We start from the raw sequence: 17,211 nt of genomic DNA, 5'->3' as shown, positions 1-17,211 counted from the left end.
AAATTATAATTTAATTTAGCAATGCATATTTATTTCAATAGTTCAAACAGTTTAAGTATCAGAAAAATAAACATAAATGTAAAGACTACAAAACCTATTTCCTCTCATACAGCTTCTAAACTGTTAACACTTTGGCTTTATTGCATTTCTGTATTACTTCTATTACTATTTCTATACCTTCCTAGGGTTATTGATATACTTTTTTTTTAATCTTTTCCCATTGGTTAAGCAGTAATATTTTGATTTCTCCTTGGTACTGCAGTCATCTTACCAGAACCCAGAGACAAGGAATTCCTTCCCAGGCCGGCTCCAGCTCAGGAAACTAAGAGACCCAGGCACTAGACACAGGCTCTTCTTCAAAGTGGATTCCAACTGGAGCTGCAAATCATTGAGGTGCATTTCCTTTTTATAATTATTGGGTTGTCAGGAAAGTTATAACGCATTTTTGCATTGTTTTCTATGCAAAAACGCGTCATGACGTTCCCAACAACCCAATAAATGCCAAGAAGACTTTTATCGTGCTGAGGATACTTAATGTGAGAGTTACCCTCATAACAAAAAAAAAAAGTTTGAGTATACAACACAGTATTGTTAACTGAGGTGCTATATTGTACAGCTGATCTCGAGAGCTTGCTCATCTCTATGACTGAAACTTTATACCCACTGAATTGTGGGGAAATGAAGAGTGGATATTCAATAAGACGTTTTAATTTTAGATAGACCTTCTACCCAGGTTTTAGGGGTTTTTTGTTTGTTTGTTTTCATCAACACTAGTGACGCTTTCCCCTGTAGTGGGTTGAATAGTGACCCTACCCCCACCCCCCAAAAAAGAGATGTTTGTACTCTAACTCCTGGAACCTGTGCATGTGACCTAATTTAGAAAAAGGTTCATTGCAGATGTAGTGAAGGATCTTGAGATAAACAGATCATCCTAGAATATTTGGGTGGACTCTAAGTGCAGTGACATGTTCTTACAAAAAACATTCTGGGGAGATTTGACCAAAAATGAAGAGGAGGAGGCAATGTGACCATGGAGGCAGAGTTAGGAGTAATGTGGCCACAAGCCCCGGATCACCTGAAGCCACCAGAAGTGAATTCTGGAATCTTTCCTAGAGCCTCAGAGGGAACATGGCCCTGCCAACAACTGGATTTCAGACTTCTGGCCTAGAGAAGTAAAGAGAACAAATGTCCACTGTTTCACACCAAGTTTGTGACACACTTGTTACAGCAGGCACAGGAAGCTAATAAACGCCCCAAAGGTATTTTAAAATTTTTTCTGGGCCACGATACACAGCACAGTGTCCAGTCTTTAAAATGCATTGTTTTCTATAGTCTGTACAAACAATTAAAAATGTATGTATTTCTCACCTCAGTGTTATAATTAGTAGGACCATAAAGAGGTTTTATGTTGTGGTAGAAGGATTGAATCTGCATGATTAGTTCCCCTCCTTAGGACATTTAATCAGTTCATCATTTTGGGACATGGTACCTTCTTTCTATTTGTAGGCGATCACAAGTTAGTTAAACCTTCTTTTCTGAGGTAACAGCACCTATTTTTTCTTGGATCCTTTGGCTTGTTTATAGTTCTTTGGTTTATTCTTTCTTACATTCATAGACAGAAGCAAGTACATAAATATTTATAAATAGACAGGATTAATAGGTGAAACAGTACCCGAACATTTTAACATCACCCACTTATTAAAATTCACAAAGTAATTCAAATCATTCCATTACATTCATCCTGCCTTTGTGTTACAACTAGCTCTCTGTGTTATTTTTATTAACTTTTCTGAGTGTGATTGTGAATCTACTGCTTTTAAGGACAAAGCTTGTTCCTGTTCACTGTAGCCATAATTACATTCAAGGCCTAAATTACCACAACGTGGTTCTTGTTTTGGGCCACTGAATTTTCCAGATTCATCCTGATTTTCCCCTGCTACAGACATGGAATCAACGACTCTACAAGATTTCCTGGTCTTTTTTGTGAATAGACTAGACTAGAAGCTAAAGTCAGAGTGTTAGAGAGTGGCTGGTGGAAAAGTGCCCCTGTTACTTTGGGCCCAGGTTTAGTAAAGACAGGGATGGAAAACACGTGTCTTATTAAAGTCCTACGTGTGCTCTGATGTGCCCAATAGTCTGTCATACTTCATCTGTCCCCTGCCTCCATCCTCTGTCTGTTCTGCTCCGCTCACTGCGCAGGAGGCTATCACTAGGGTGGTCATCAGTAGAGCTCCCTAACCTTTGGGCTTCTAGCTAGGTTTGGCCAAATGTGAGGGGCCAGCATGTCATCATTTGGGAGGGGAGGGAGGTCAGGGTCACTCACACTCTGCTTCAGTGCCAGTTTCAGCAGAGGCTGCACCTTTAGATGGCACCTCCTCCACAAAGCCAGTAAGACTCTCTCCTCTTGTCCTTCAGGACTTGGGATGGTAATGGCTTCCTGCTGGTACGAGGCTCTCCCCACTCTTTGTTAATTGCTTTCACTCTGCCCACCTTACCCCCTTTAGATAAAACTTTTCAGTGGGTTTTTATTTTTATATTGTAATGGTGACTAAGGCTCTAACATAACACATTATGTTCTCATATACCCTAATATTTTCTTAGATAATTTCATCAACTACTAAAATTTACTCCTACATTGGCAGAAACCATGTTTGCATTTTTTTTCCCAAGGTGAGGCATAAAATTTCTTAGAAGGAATGCTACTTTTAAGTTAGTCCATACAAACACACAAAGAGAATAAATTGGGCAAAGTAGTGACAAACTAAACTGGCCCCAAGTAAAGCAATTTCTCTAAGACTAGATGAACCCCAAAGATTTGTCACATATCCTAAAAAGCAGTTCTCTGTATTTTTATTATATATAATAAAAGAGTTTTATTATATACAATGAACTAAGGGGATTGCCTTTCAGTCCATGTTCTGGCTGCCATTCAAGTGATCAAACTTACCAATTACCCAGAGATAACAGAGATACCTAACCTTAGGATTGAGAATCAATTTCTCGTTATACTGAAATGGGGAACAGGGTTGTTGTTGTTTTTTTAATAAACTTTACTTTTTTAGAATAGTTACAAACTTACAGAAAAATTGTGGCACTATTTCAGAGATTCCCATGTACCCCACACATGGTTTTCCCTATTATTAATATCTTACATTAGTATAGTACATTTGTTACAATTAACAATGTTGACATGTTATTATTAACTAAAGTTCATAATTTATTCAGATTTGCTTAATTTTATCCAACATCCTTTCCCTGTTCCAGGACTCCATCCAGAAGACTACATTATACTTGTAACCATGTCTCCTTAGACTCCTCTAGACTGTAACAGTTTCTTAGAATTTCCTTGTTTTGGTGACTGGCAGTTTTGAGAAGTACTGGTCAGGTATTTTGTAAATTGGGATTTCTCTGATTTTTGTGTGTGTGATTAGACTAGGATTATGGATTTGGGGGAGAAATATCACAGAGGTCAAATATCCTTTTCATCACATCATATCAATGATACATACTGTCAGCATGACTTACCACATTTGACCTTGATCATCTGACCGAGGCAGTGTTTGTCAGAAGAAAGTTACTATGTGCAGCCAACACTTAGGGTGAGGAGTTACACTCCACCTTCTTGGGGTGTACACAAATTATCTGGAAATTTCCTTCATGGGGGATTTGTCTCTTCTCCCTTGGCTACTTATTTATTCAATCAATTATTTATTGTCAGTATGGATTAATGGATATTTATACTTTGGTATATAATCCAATACTACTTTATTTTGTTACTCAAATTATTCCAGCTTAGGCCATTGGAAGGTCTTTCTGTGTCCCTTTCACATACACCCATAATTTTAGGTTTTTGTAAAATATTTTGAGAACTTACTTACTTTCTGGCACTTGAAGATGCTCCAGAGTCATCTTACATATTTCCTGCTCCAGTCCTAGAATCAGATATTTATCTAGGGCAGGAGACTGGGTTTTATAAAGTTACATTCAACTTAAGTTACTTAAGTTTAAGCAATTTAATAAACTTAAATTACTCTATTTTTGTCCAAAAAATCACTGCTCAAACACTAGGATATGGAAGAGAGAGACTGAAAACACTGAAAACACCATGCCATGCAATGGGAATTGAAGCTACTCCTTCCTTGATAATTAGTGACCAGAGGCCTGCATTTTTTAAGACAGTTGATGTAAAGTCTTTGTCTAATAATTTCAATGCCTGTGCTTCCTCAGGGACAATTTCTATGAACTTTTTTTTCTGTGACTAGGTCACACTGTCTTGTTGCTTCTCATGTCCCATCATTTTTGTTGTTGAAAACTAAACATTTTGAAAATTATAATAGGGTAACTCTGGATATCAGATTCTCCCCAGGGTTTATTGTTACTTGCTGTGGGCTGTAGTGGTGTGCTTTTTAGTGACTCGTTTTGTAAAAACTTTATTCTTTGATATGTGTGGTCTCTTAAATCTTTGTTCATTTGGATTAGTGGTCAGTTAGTGGTTGACAGAAATTTCCTTAAGTGCTTAGAGTTTATAAAATAAAGGAGAGGAAGGAAGGAAGGAAGGAAGGAAGGAAGGAAGGAAGGGAGGAAGGAAGGAAATTAATTCTGTCTTTGCAGACTGGCTGTGCTGGAGCACTCATGTAACACTCAGCCAGGACACTTACCACTCTGTCCTAGCATTCACTTCCTGCTTGGGCTGAACTTAAACAGCCAGAGGTGACTACTCAGACTCTTCTCAGGTCTTTTCTCAGAATGCATCCTTTCCTGGGCATAATAAACCTGGCTTTCAAAATTCTCTGGTTTGCATAGGAGCTTTTCAAAGCCCTTATTTACCCAAAGTATCTGACTCCTCAGCTTTTTTTCCTGGGCTTTCCCCACATGCCTATTGTTTGTGCTGTGTCCCCCACCCCCACCCCTGAAAGCAGTAGAAGCTTTTTTGTTTACCATTTTAGTGTCTTCCTGCAGCTGTTTCTTTGTGTTCCAAGTGAGGTGAAACAAAGCAAGCCCTTTGCATCAGTCCTTGCATGAGACAGGTCAAAACAGACAAATCACAATTTTTTGGGAACAAGGTCCACCTCTTCTCTTCTTGGAACAAGGGACCCACACAGGTAACGTGTGCTGCCCTCTTCAAGACCACTGCCAAGCTGGGGAGGGCAATCGGGCAGTGATAACTTCAAGTGCCCCAAAGCTCTCCTACTGTTTCAGTTGCCTTTTTGATTAAACATTTGCTTGATTGCTGTAAACCTTTGGCTATCTTCCAGAGTTTTGACAACTGATTCTGACAGATGTTGCCAGTTGTATTGTTTGTTTGTTTGTGGGGGGGTGTTTATGGAAAGAAATGAGCCTCAGAGTTCCCTACTGCATCATTTTCACTGACATCAGTCCTCCATTTAGGACAGCATTTTGCAGGGAATCATTCAAGGGAGCAAATTTCTTACCATACCTGATCCTTACAGCAAGCTTGACACAAATCACATACAGAGAAATAAAGACTCTTCTGACAAAATTAACGTGTGCTCTGATGTGAGGACATGGCCAAATCTGAAAATCTTACTTGAAAATACTTTATGTTCTGGTCTGAAGAGCATTAACTCAATGAATTAAGGATAAGTTTGAGCTAGTTAGCGAGATTTGAGCACCAGACAGATTTGTATCCTAGTGTTCATCAGTAACTGGCATTTACAAGTATTTCACATGTGCCTAGGTCTTCAATAGATGTTTCATGTTGTTTATTCCACCTAATCCTTATGAGTTGGGTACTCACTGTTTTATAATACTTAAACTGAGATTTGGCTAGATCAAAAACTTAACTAAAGTCATACAATGAGTACACAATAGAGTCAGCATTTAATTCAGACATTCTAATTCCATAACAATGCTTAGGTATAAATAAGTCCATGAGAATTAAGCAACCCTTTCTCATATAAAAGGCTTGATGTAGACAGCCATGTCAAGTACAGGGCTTGCATCTAATGGATAGTACAGGAACATGGGAAAGTCTGAGCTCTGATCACAGGATAGAGATCCTGCCATCAGCTGCCTCCCTTCTTCTTCTGCTAATGCCCTGAGATGCAACCCACGTCCACCAGTTTCCCCAAAACTCCAGTCAAGTCATTCAATTCCACTTTCCTTACCACCTAAATCTCCATCTCAGCAAAAGAGAGTCTGTACCATAAAAAATATATAAAAGGAAGCATCATACACCCCACCACAGAGAAAACAGACCAGAATAGGCACAATTTTCTTAGCCACCCACCATCAATAGTTTTTTAAAGTTCCTTAGTTAAGACATGTTGGAAATTAATACCTGTATCATTTAAAATTTATAGCTATAACTCCACTTTTGGGAACCTATCCTAAGTGACAAATACAAAGATGTATGGATTAGAATGCTCATCAGAACAATATTCATAATGGCAAATAATTTGCACAAATTAACTACACAACACTCAGGGTATGATAAATAAAGTGTGTATATATGTGTCTATGTACGTGTGTCCACACACATGAGGACAGGGGTTTGTTTGTTTCATTTCCTGTGTTTTACCCCAGTTTCTATCCCAGTGTCTGCTATATTGTAGTTCCATAAATATGTGCTCAATAGATGAATGAAAAACTTTGCTATCTTTAAAACTAAATTTAAAGAAACATGGACAATTACTCAGGATATAATTTTAAACACAATGAAAAGAGCAAAGTACAAAATTATAAATGCAATTGCAATTCTAATTTTAAAAAACCAGGGGTTGGGTCAAGACAGCAGAGTAGATAAATGCTGTGCTTGCATACTTTCACAACAACAACAAAATTAAAACTAAACTATAGAATAACCATCATGGAGAACCATCTACAGTCTAGCTGAACAGAAGTCCAATAACTAAGGATATACAGAAGAAGCCACCGTGAGACTTCGTGCGGCAGAGACATGGAACAGGCTGGTCCCACACACACATGTGATAGTTAAAAATCAGGAGGGATATCTCAGAAGCAGAAGACCCCCTCCCCTGAGAAGTGGGGGATCCCAGTCTCCCACCAGGCTCCCCTTCCCAGGGTTCCAGTACTCAGAAGAGAAGTCCCCATAACACCTGGCTGTGAAAACGAGCGGGGATTGTGGCTGAACAAGACATAGGGCAGCTTGAGTCCCAGGTGTTCTTTTAAAGGGCCCCCCATGGGTTACTTTCTGATGGACTCACTCACTCTGAGCTCCAGAGCTGGGGCAATAGCTGGAAAGGTGCTGGGGACATACAAGAAGGGACTAAATTATCTGGCTTCAGGACAAGGGCTGGAGGGGAAGATTTCTCCCAGACAGAAATGCTGGCAGAGGTCATTGTTTCTTTGTTGATCCCTCCCACCTCCCAACATGCAGACACAGGTGACTGCCATATCTGTGTCTCCATCAACCTGAATGACACTATTTGCCCTGCCCTAGTGATTCCCTGAGGCCCTGCCCCACGCAAAGTGTAGGCCTACCCAAGCCTCTTCCAGTGGCTTTTCCATAAAAATGGCCTGTCTTAGCTCATGCTTCAGACTTCCCTAAAATCTTTCAAAGATTTTCAAACCCCAAACAAGCAGCATCTGACATCACCATGCTTCATACCTTTTGCTAAGCAGTTTCAAGCATGGCACAAATGGCAGCAAGCCTGGGTTTGCACCTTAGCCTCTCCCAGACACCTCCAAGCCCAGCATGCATAGCGGCCATCTGCAGATCACTTTGTGGCTCATACCAGGTGGCACTGGGCAGGGCACAGGCTGTTTCCTGAAACTGGCCAGTAGCAGGGTCCCTCCCAGGGCCCACAGGTTGGCATGCCCTGTTGCCAGCTTCGGACCCAAACAGAGCACCACTCAGCTGCCTCCCCAGATGACACACCCAAAGAGCACACTGGGCAGGCACCAGAGCCCTGTTAAAGCAAATCCTGCTCTGTAGGATCAGCCCCTGCACCACAATTCCTCCACTATAGTCACAGCCAGTCCTCATAACCAATTAGCCAGAGGGTCAATCTCGCCCAGTGATGTGCAAACAGCAACCAGGGCTCAACTACAACAGGAGTGCAAATACAACTCACACAAGGGACACACCTAGAGGACCTGGTGTTATCAATGGATGAATGGGTAAAGAACAGGTGGTACATACATGAGTACAATGCAAAATTATTATAGCCATAAAAAAGAATGAAATCTTGCCACCTGCAACAACATGGATGGACCGAGGAGGTACTGTGCTGAGTGGAGTAAGTCAGACAGAGAAAGATAAATGCCGTATGATTTCATTTATATGTGGAATCTAAAGAACAAAACAAAAATACAGAAGCAGACTCATAGATACAGAAAACATTTTGATGGTTGCTAGATGGGAGGGGATTGGGAAGATGGGTGTTAAAGGTGAAGGGACTAAGTAGTACAAATTGGTAGTTATAAAATAATCATGGGGATGTAAAGTATAGCATAAGGAGTTATTAAAAAATATTGTAATATCTTTGTATGGTGTCAAATGGATACTAGATTTATCAGGATGATCACTTTGTAAATTATCTGAATGTCTAACTATTATGTTTTACACTTGAAACTAATATAATATATGTCAACTGTAATTGAAAAAAAATTTAAATTTAAAAATATACATATTTTGCAATACTGATGAATTAATAAATCTAAGCAAATGTTATTAATGACTGATGAATATCACCAAAAAAAAAGACAGAGCTGGACAGTATATGCCTTTTGATGGCAGGAACCACTATGAAGTAATCTAGTAAAAAAAAAATTTTTTTTTAAGAAAACCAAATCCAAATCTGATCAAATACCTAGACCTATCCACTAATTTATAGGAGGCATAGAAAATAGAGGAATGTGTTAAAAATTCCATGTGGTTGAAATAAACAAAATCTAGACTGTGGGAATTCCTACAACTACCCAGTTTCTTCAACAGAAAATAATTGATGTAGGGGAAAAGAGAAGAGACTCAGACAATCAAAATGTAGGCCTCATTTGGATCCCAATTTAAAGAAAATTTAAACACCCAATTAGGGAAATGTGAAAACAGGCTGAATATATGATATTAAGGAATTATTGCTAATTTTTTGTCAGATTATAGTTTTATGGTTAGGAAGCTAAGGTAATTTTGTATATACTGGAAAAATCTAAAACCCAAAACAAAAGATTAAAAATTCTCACCATTACCCAAATGTTCTTGCCTAAAGTCACTAGATAATAATTTGTGAGGATCAACTTGAAACACTGTGAATTAAGGCACAAGTAAACATAAATTACTCCAACCAGATGAAAATTACTCTGTATTTGCTAACCAATTTTTTAAGTCAGTTTCTTGATGTTCTTCAGTAGTCTAAATCTTTAACTTTCAGTCCTCATGGCCATGAAAGTATTCCCTAAGTGTCCCTAATTTGCTTTGATATCTAGGAATGAAAGTTGGAATGAAAATAAATGTTAATCTTTGATTGGAGAACTTCCATCTTGGGCATCAAACCTATTAGGTCGCTTCACTGAGCAACTTTAAGCTGAGCTGTCTGGCAGAATGGCAGAGAATTTACAATATTTTTCTTAGCTTTTCCAGTTAGCCAAAATTGATTAGAAATCCCTCTGAGTATGTTGGGAATAAAGCAATACAATAGATCATTGTAAAAGACATTTTAATGGCATTCATTGTATTTGAAATCTAACAACCTGAGAACCAAAATGTCTTCAAGTCCCCTTAGTGGTTTTGATCCAGAAGACACAATAGGTACATTAACCTCAAAACTGACATGTTGCTTTAACATAAGACAGCTTTTTGTTCAATATTCCTTAAATCAATAATTTTCCTTTTTGGTTATCAAGTATTTGAAATCATTGATTGATGGTTTCAAAGTCTATGGCAAATTATCTAATTGAGCAGGAGAAGATTAGAAATAATTGTGTGAGCTATGTCAATGCCTAAATATATGAAGCATGGCTAGATTTTCTTAGTTCTTAAAATGATCAGAGTATTTATAAAACTGGAATAATTGGAGTATCTTTTACTAAAATTTTAATGATTAAATTTAATAAGAGTAATGACAATAATGATGATAGTACTAATAGCTAAAATTGTTTGGGATGAGGATCTTCTCAACCTATTGCTAAGGGCTTTACATGTTTAATCTCATTTAATGCTCACAATACTCCTATCCCTATGAGGAAGTTTATATTAGGTCCTATTATAACTGTTTCACAAATGATGTTTAGATTAGTTTAGCTTAGTTTCATTTAGTTTAGTTTAGTTTATGAACCGGCAGAACCTATGCTAGTAAATATCAGAGGGCTATTGGGAAAAAGCAAACCTCTTCCATAGTTCGCCTGAAAAAAATCCGTACAAGTGAACTCCAAATATATATTTTTTTCAACTCATATACGAGGTCAGACAATTAAGTTCGTGAACTCATGGTAGAAAAAGTGCTACATACCTCATTGCTGAATATCACTATGGTCACTTTCTTTTCTTTTTAATTGGAGAATTGGGGATGGGAACAGCGCTAGGGAATTGGGGAAAGGGGAACAGACAAGTTGCTGTCCTTTTGTTCTTCAGTCTAGTTGGGGAGGATGTTGCTTCACTGGCCCAAGTTGGCACCATTATTGTGCTCTTCCCGGATGAGACAGATCAGTCGCCGGCTTCTAGACAGCCGCTCATGGCGGCTGCTGGCCGCTCACGCTGGCTGCCGGCTACACACAGTAGCCCATGGCAGCCCATTGCAGCAGGGCCTAAAGCCTACAATGTCGCCAGCGACTCGTGGCAGCCCAGCTCCAGGTCAAGCTGTTGTTCAGCATCTTAGCTGTCGAGGGCAGTGTCACTGGCCCTCATATGTGGGATCCAAACCAGGGCCCTCTGGCATCCCAAGCCAGCTCTTAACCAATGCGCCACTCGGCCGGCCCTGGTCACTTTCTAATTACTCCCCTTGGGAAGCTATGCACTGATGCCAGTGTCTAGTCCACCCTTTAAGGCAATTTTGGAACTCTTTATCTGGAATGGTCTTCAGAGCTATAATTGTATTACTCTTGATGTCCTGAATGTCATCAAAGTGTCTTTCAATATTTCCTTTATCTTCGGGTAAAGAAAGAAGGCATCGGGGGCCAAATCAGGTGAGTAGGGAGAGTATTCCAATACAGTTATTTGTTTACTGGCTAAAAAATTTCCTCATAGACAGTGTCGTGTGAACTGGTACATCGTCGTGATGCAAGAGCCATGAATCGTTGGCAAAAAGTTCAGATCATCTAACTTTTTCATGCAGCCTTTATAGCACTCCAAATGGTAAGCTTGGTTAACTGTCCAATTGGTACAAACTCATAATGAATAACCCCTCTGAGATAAAAAAAAAGATTAGCAACATCGTTGCAACAAGTTCATGAACTTAATTGTCAGATGTCGTATATATGTATATATAATTCTGGCAAGTCATGAATATGGGCCATGCTGTAATGATACGATCATCCTGGTACTGGCCAGCCTGACACAAACAGAACCTGGGCTGCACAGTAATAAAAGAAGTCTGCATTGAAATGGATGAGAAACTACTATCTGCTGGAGGTTTCACTAGGACTTTCCTATGAAAGACTTAGAAATTTATATCAGATTCTCACTGTCTATCATTTATATTTGCTGGATATAATCATAGCTAGATTATACATGGTGTATATACATATGTGTATGGTTTTTACGCTCCAGCAGTCTCCGTTAATTATCTCTGCCGCTCTCATGAAGCATTTCCATTTTTGTTATCGGAGGATATTGTGAACAAATATGACACCTTAAAACAGCCTTCCAGTCTCTTTTGAGTGCACAGGGCCACATAAAAGGAAACACAACTTTGTATCTACCCTTGACACCCTGCGGAGTCTCTAGTTTCTATTTGCCACCTGTGATCAGCTCACCTGTTCATTGAGCCCAGCTGTAGGAACTTCACTTAGGGCTACATTTTGCCTCTCTCTCAAGCCCCCTTTGCGCTTGGCAGTTCTGGAGTGGTGTTCAGTTCTCACCTTTGCTGGCAGGTGATTTTTTTCAGACTCCTTGGCTCCAAGCTGGGGAGCAGAGGGAAGTGTTTGCACCACGCTCCTGTTTGACCACCCAGCTGGCACAACACCCTGTGACAATAGGAGAACCAAGTAAACAGTATGTCTTAAAGAATATTGACTCAATAAAGAAATTTATTTCAGATGGAAAGGTCTACAATCACCTGTGCTCATTCAACTGGTATATTCATTTACTTATTAAAAGCAAATCAGCTCTAGAATATACAAATACATTCATTTTACCTCCTCAGGGTTAAGAGGCAACAGAGAAAATGATGAACAACAGCAAAATCTTGAAATAAGCAAAAAGTAAACACCTTCCTTTTTTTAAAGCACCTGATGTTCTGATGAGAAATCTTATGCCAAAATAATTCTCAGGTGACTCTTTTCTGCAGAAGCCTTTATCCTAACATTCTGAAATTCCTCAGTGGTCTAGGGCTTCTTCATTCTATTTGATACAAGGTAGAGTTTTTCCATTTGAGGAACATGGGCTACGTTCAATCATCCATGATGAGGTATTCATGTCTCCTCTGTGAAACTTATAGGGTATAGAGAACTAGACACAAACCATTATGAAACTCTGGCTACCAATTTGCCGTATTTGTCTCTGGCCCAGGAGTCTCAAGTCTCCTGCCTGCATCTATGAAGCAACAGAGGACCTTGTTAGCTTGCAAGCACAGTGAAGTCCTAGACCCTACACAGTTTTTGACACCCATCACATTCGCAGTAAAAACCAATGGTGTACAAGGTCCCACCACCTTCCCTCTCTGATCCCTCGCTTCCCCTTGCTCATGCTGACCCAGCCACACAGCTCCTTTCTTTCCTTTCTGCGTGCTCAGCCCTCTCCAGCTTCAGGACCCTGGTCGTTTCTCTTCCCCCCAGTTGTAGCCCCTTCTACATGTCACTATGGTGGGCTCCTCACCTCCTTCATGTTTTTTTCTGAAAAGCCTCCTTCCTTGCACCTGCCCCCACTCACCCATTCTTCTAAAACTGCAGCTCTCAAACCCTTATCTCCTTCCTTGCTTGGTGGTATTCAGAACCATCACACTTCTCTTCATTTACTTGTTTTCTGTTTCTGACCTATTCCCCCTCACTAGAATGGAAGCTCCAGGAAGGCAGAGAGTATTTTTCACTTCATTCACTGCTCTTTCCCCAGTATCTAGATCACTGCCAGGCACACAGTAGAAACTCAATAAATGTGTTGAACACAACTGATGACTTACACATTATTAAGTGTATGGTCACATTTTATGGAATGCTAAGCAATGGGGAGACCTATGAGCATAAAAACAGTGCTTTTCTGTATGGTGTTTACAGTCTTGTCAGGCAAACAGGTATTTATGGAAGGGCAAAGAAGAAGATAGGCAAGAACTGAAATGACCTTACCTGGTGGAGATACTAATTAGACTAATTTTTTTACATCATCCTAATTGCTGTGTAGACAAAAGTTGGGGAGGGTGTGTGGAGGGGGGACTGAGAATATGAGAATAGAAGGTTATTATCGCATTCCTGCATAGAGATGGACCAGCATGGTGGCGGTGGGGATAGAAAGAAGATGAATTATAGAGAGATGCTGGAAGTGAAATTCATAAACTTTAAGGATGGAAAAAATATGTGGGGCAAGAGAGGGCGGAAATATCAAAGATATCTCGGGTTTATTAGATATCTCATCTTCTGCTTTTTTATCCCCCAGCCTTTCTTATCAAAGCTACGTTACTCTCTTATGGTACTACACGAGGGCAGCAACACACTAGCATTCAAAAGGAAGTGTTTATTCGATTTGTAGAGATTGTACGCTGGGCTGAGTTCTACGCTCAACTGTGCAGAGTGGAGGCAGGGTGTAAATGGAAGTGGCCGAACAGCCAACAGTCTCCGCCTCCATGGAGCGCCCAGGCCTGCAACAGAATCAAAAGCATCCAGTGGGGCTTCACCCAGAGAAAATCGCTTCCATTGGATTGCATCCATAGTAAGCTGCTATGAAGCAAGCTGAAATTAATTCCAGAGCTTCAGGAGAAATGAAGCAAACTGATAACCTTCCTCTGCAACATAAGGATTGTCAGATGTCCCAAAATCAAGGGAAGCAAGACCAGAATGAACATGAAAAAAAAAGTTTCCTTCTGCTTCATGCTCATTTTGTATTAGATATTTTGATTTCCTCCATTTAAAAGTTGGTGTTTAGCCTTCTCCCCGGCGGTTAGTGCTGAGAGTGCGGAGTGTGTGCTCCGAGCTCGGAACACACATTTATTATTAAAAAAACCCCCAAAAAATCTAAAAAAATCTTTTTAAAAACCCAAAAAAATTTACAAAAAATCCGCGTCTCCCCCGCCAGAGACTTTTATTTTTTTTCTTCCTCTTTTATAAAATAACTCGGTGAAGCAGCCGATACCGACCTGCCCGCCCGCGGCCCCGCAGCAGCTCCAAGAAGGAACCAAGAGACCGAGGCCCTCCCGCTGCCCGGACCGACATCGCCACCCTCGCTCCCGAGCCAGCAGCCGGCGGTCAGCGGCAGCGCATCGACCCCGTTCTGCGGCCGTTGAGCAGTTTTCGATTCCGGCTGATTTTCGTCCGTCTGTGCTTGCCCCCGCTCCCCTCCCCCCGGCTCCGCCCCCGGCCCCAGCACTAGCTCTCCCCTCACGGAAAGGTCGCGGCCTGTGGCTCTGCGGGCAGCGGTGCCGAGATGAACCCCAGCGCCCCCAGCTACCCCACGGCCTCGCTCTGCGTGGGGGATCTACACCCCGACGTGACCGAGGCGATGCTCTACGAGAAGTTCAGCGCGGCCGGGCCCATTCTGTCCATCCGGGTCTGCAGGGACATGATCACCCGCCGTTCCTTGGGCTACGCCTATGTGAACTTCCAGCAGCCGGCGGACGCGGAGCGTGCGCTGGACACCATGAATTTTGATGTTATAAAGGGCAAGCCAGTACGCATCATGTGGTCTCAGCGTGACCCATCACTTCGCAAAAGTGGAGTGGGCAACATATTCATTAAAAATTTGGACAAAACCATTGATAATAAAGCACTGTATGATACATTTTCTGCTTTTGGTAACATCCTTTCATGTAAGGTGGTTTGTGATGAAAATGGCTCCAAGGGTTATGGATTTGTACATTTTGAGACACAGGAAGCAGCTGAAAGAGCTATTGAAAAAATGAATGGGATGCTTCTAAATGATCGCAAAGTATTTGTTGGGCGATTTAAGTCTGGTAAAGAACGAGAAGCGGAACTCGGAGCTAAGGCGAAAGAATTCACCAACGTTTACATCAAGAATTTTGGAGAAGACATGGATGATGAACGCCTTAAGGATCTCTTTGGCAAGTTTGGACCTGCCTTAAGTGTGAAAGTAATGACTGATGAAAGTGGAAAATCCAAAGGTTTCGGATTTGTAAGCTTCGAAAAGCATGAAGATGCACAGAAAGCTGTGGATGAGATGAATGGAAAGGAGCTCAATGGAAAACAAATTTACGTTGGTCGAGCTCAGAAAAAAGTGGGACGGCAGACGGAACTTAAGCGCAAATTTGAACAGATGAAGCAAGACAGGATCAGCAGATACCAGGGTGTTAACCTTTACGTGAAAAATCTTGATGATGGTATTGATGATGAACGTCTCTGGAAAGAGTTTTCTCCATTTGGTACAATCACTAGTGTAAAGGTTATGATGGAGGGTGGTCGCAGCAAAGGGTTTGGTTTTGTATGTTTCTCCTCCCCAGAAGAAGCCACTAAAGCAGTTACAGAAATAAATGGTAGAATTGTGGCCACCAAGCCATTGTACGTAGCTTTAGCTCAGCGCAAAGAAGAGCGTCAGGCTCACCTCACTAACCAGTATATGCAGAGAATGGGGAGTGTGAGAGCTGTGCCCAACCCTGTAATCTACCCCTACCAGCCAGCACCTCCTTCAGGTTACTTCATGGCAGCTATCCCACAGACTCAGAACCGTGCTGCATACTCTCCTCCTAACCAAATTGCTCAACTAAGACCAAGTCCTCGCTGGACTGCTCAGGGTGCCAGACCTCATCCGTTCCAAAATATGCCCGGTGCTATTCGCCCAGCCACTCCTAGACCGCCATTTAGTACTATGAGACCAGCCTCTTCACAGGTTCCACGAGTCATGTCAACACAACGTGTTGCTAACACAGCAACACAGACAATGGGTCCACGTCCTGCAGCTGCTGCTACTGCAGCTACTCCTGCTGTCCGCACCGTTCCACAGTATAAATATGCTGCGGGAGTTCGCAATCCTCAACAACATCTTAATGCACAGCCACAGGTCACCATGCAGCAGCCTGCTGTTCACGTACAAGGTCAGGAGCCTTTGACTGCTTCCATGTTGGCATCTGCCCCTCCTCAAGAGCAAAAGCAAATGTTGGGTAAACGGCTATTTCCTCTAATTCAAGCCATGCACCCTTCCCTTGCTGGTAAAATCACTGGCATGTTGTTGGAGATCGATAATTCAGAACTTCTTCATATGCTTGAGTCTCCAGAGTCTCTCCATTCTAAAGTTGATGAAGCTGTAGCTGTGCTACAAGCCCACCAAGCTAAAGAGGCGGCCCAGAAAGCAGTAAACAGTGCCACTGGTGTCCCAACTGTTTAAAACTGATCAGCGACCACGAAAAGAAACTCGTGCTTCACCGAAGAAAAATATCTAAACATCGAAAAACTTAAATATTATGGAAAAAAAACCATTGCAAAATATAAAATAAATTTAAAAAGGAAAGGAAACTTTGAACCTTATGTACCGAGCAAATGCCAGGTCTAGCAAACATAATGCTGGTCCTAGATTACTTATTGATTTTAAAACAACAACAAAAAAAACAGAAAAAATAGTAAAATATTAAAACAAACTAATGTTTTATAGCCATGAGAAAAAGAATTTTCAGCAGAGTACAAAAATTTAAAGTATTCCTTTCTTTAATTTTGTAATTCTTTACCGTGGAATAGCTCAGAATGTCACTTCTGTTTCAAATAACAGAATTGATAACTGAGCAAGAAAAAGTAATTTGGATTATAAAATTCTTGCTTTAATAAAAATTCCTTAAACAGTGAAAAAAAATAAAAGTTGGTGTTTATTTTCAAGATTGTGCTTTATTGTAATGTAGAATCATGGGATTTTGGAAACTACTTAGCCCAGGTTCACTATTTAAAGATGAAGAACCTTGAGGCCCAGGCAGGTGCAAGGATGGATGC

General features: G+C 40.8%; 1 pseudogene across 1 annotated transcript; it reads left to right on the top strand.

The window, feature by feature from the left end:
• Positions 1-14,640: 14,640 nt before the first annotated feature.
• On the top strand, positions 14,641-16,830 carry LOC109374103 (polyadenylate-binding protein 1 pseudogene; annotated as a pseudogene). Its single transcript, XR_002122339.1, has one exon. The product of XR_002122339.1 is annotated as a polyadenylate-binding protein 1 pseudogene (transcript).
• Positions 16,831-17,211: the final 381 nt, after the last annotated feature.

The sequence above is a fragment of the Hipposideros armiger genome, unplaced genomic scaffold (assembly GCF_001890085.2).
Source record: "Hipposideros armiger isolate ML-2016 unplaced genomic scaffold, ASM189008v1 scaffold_788, whole genome shotgun sequence".
In the NCBI taxonomy this organism is placed as follows: Eukaryota; Metazoa; Chordata; class Mammalia; order Chiroptera; family Hipposideridae; genus Hipposideros; species Hipposideros armiger.
Note: the sequence above shows the minus strand (reverse complement) of the source record. Positions and strands in the feature narration are given on the sequence as shown.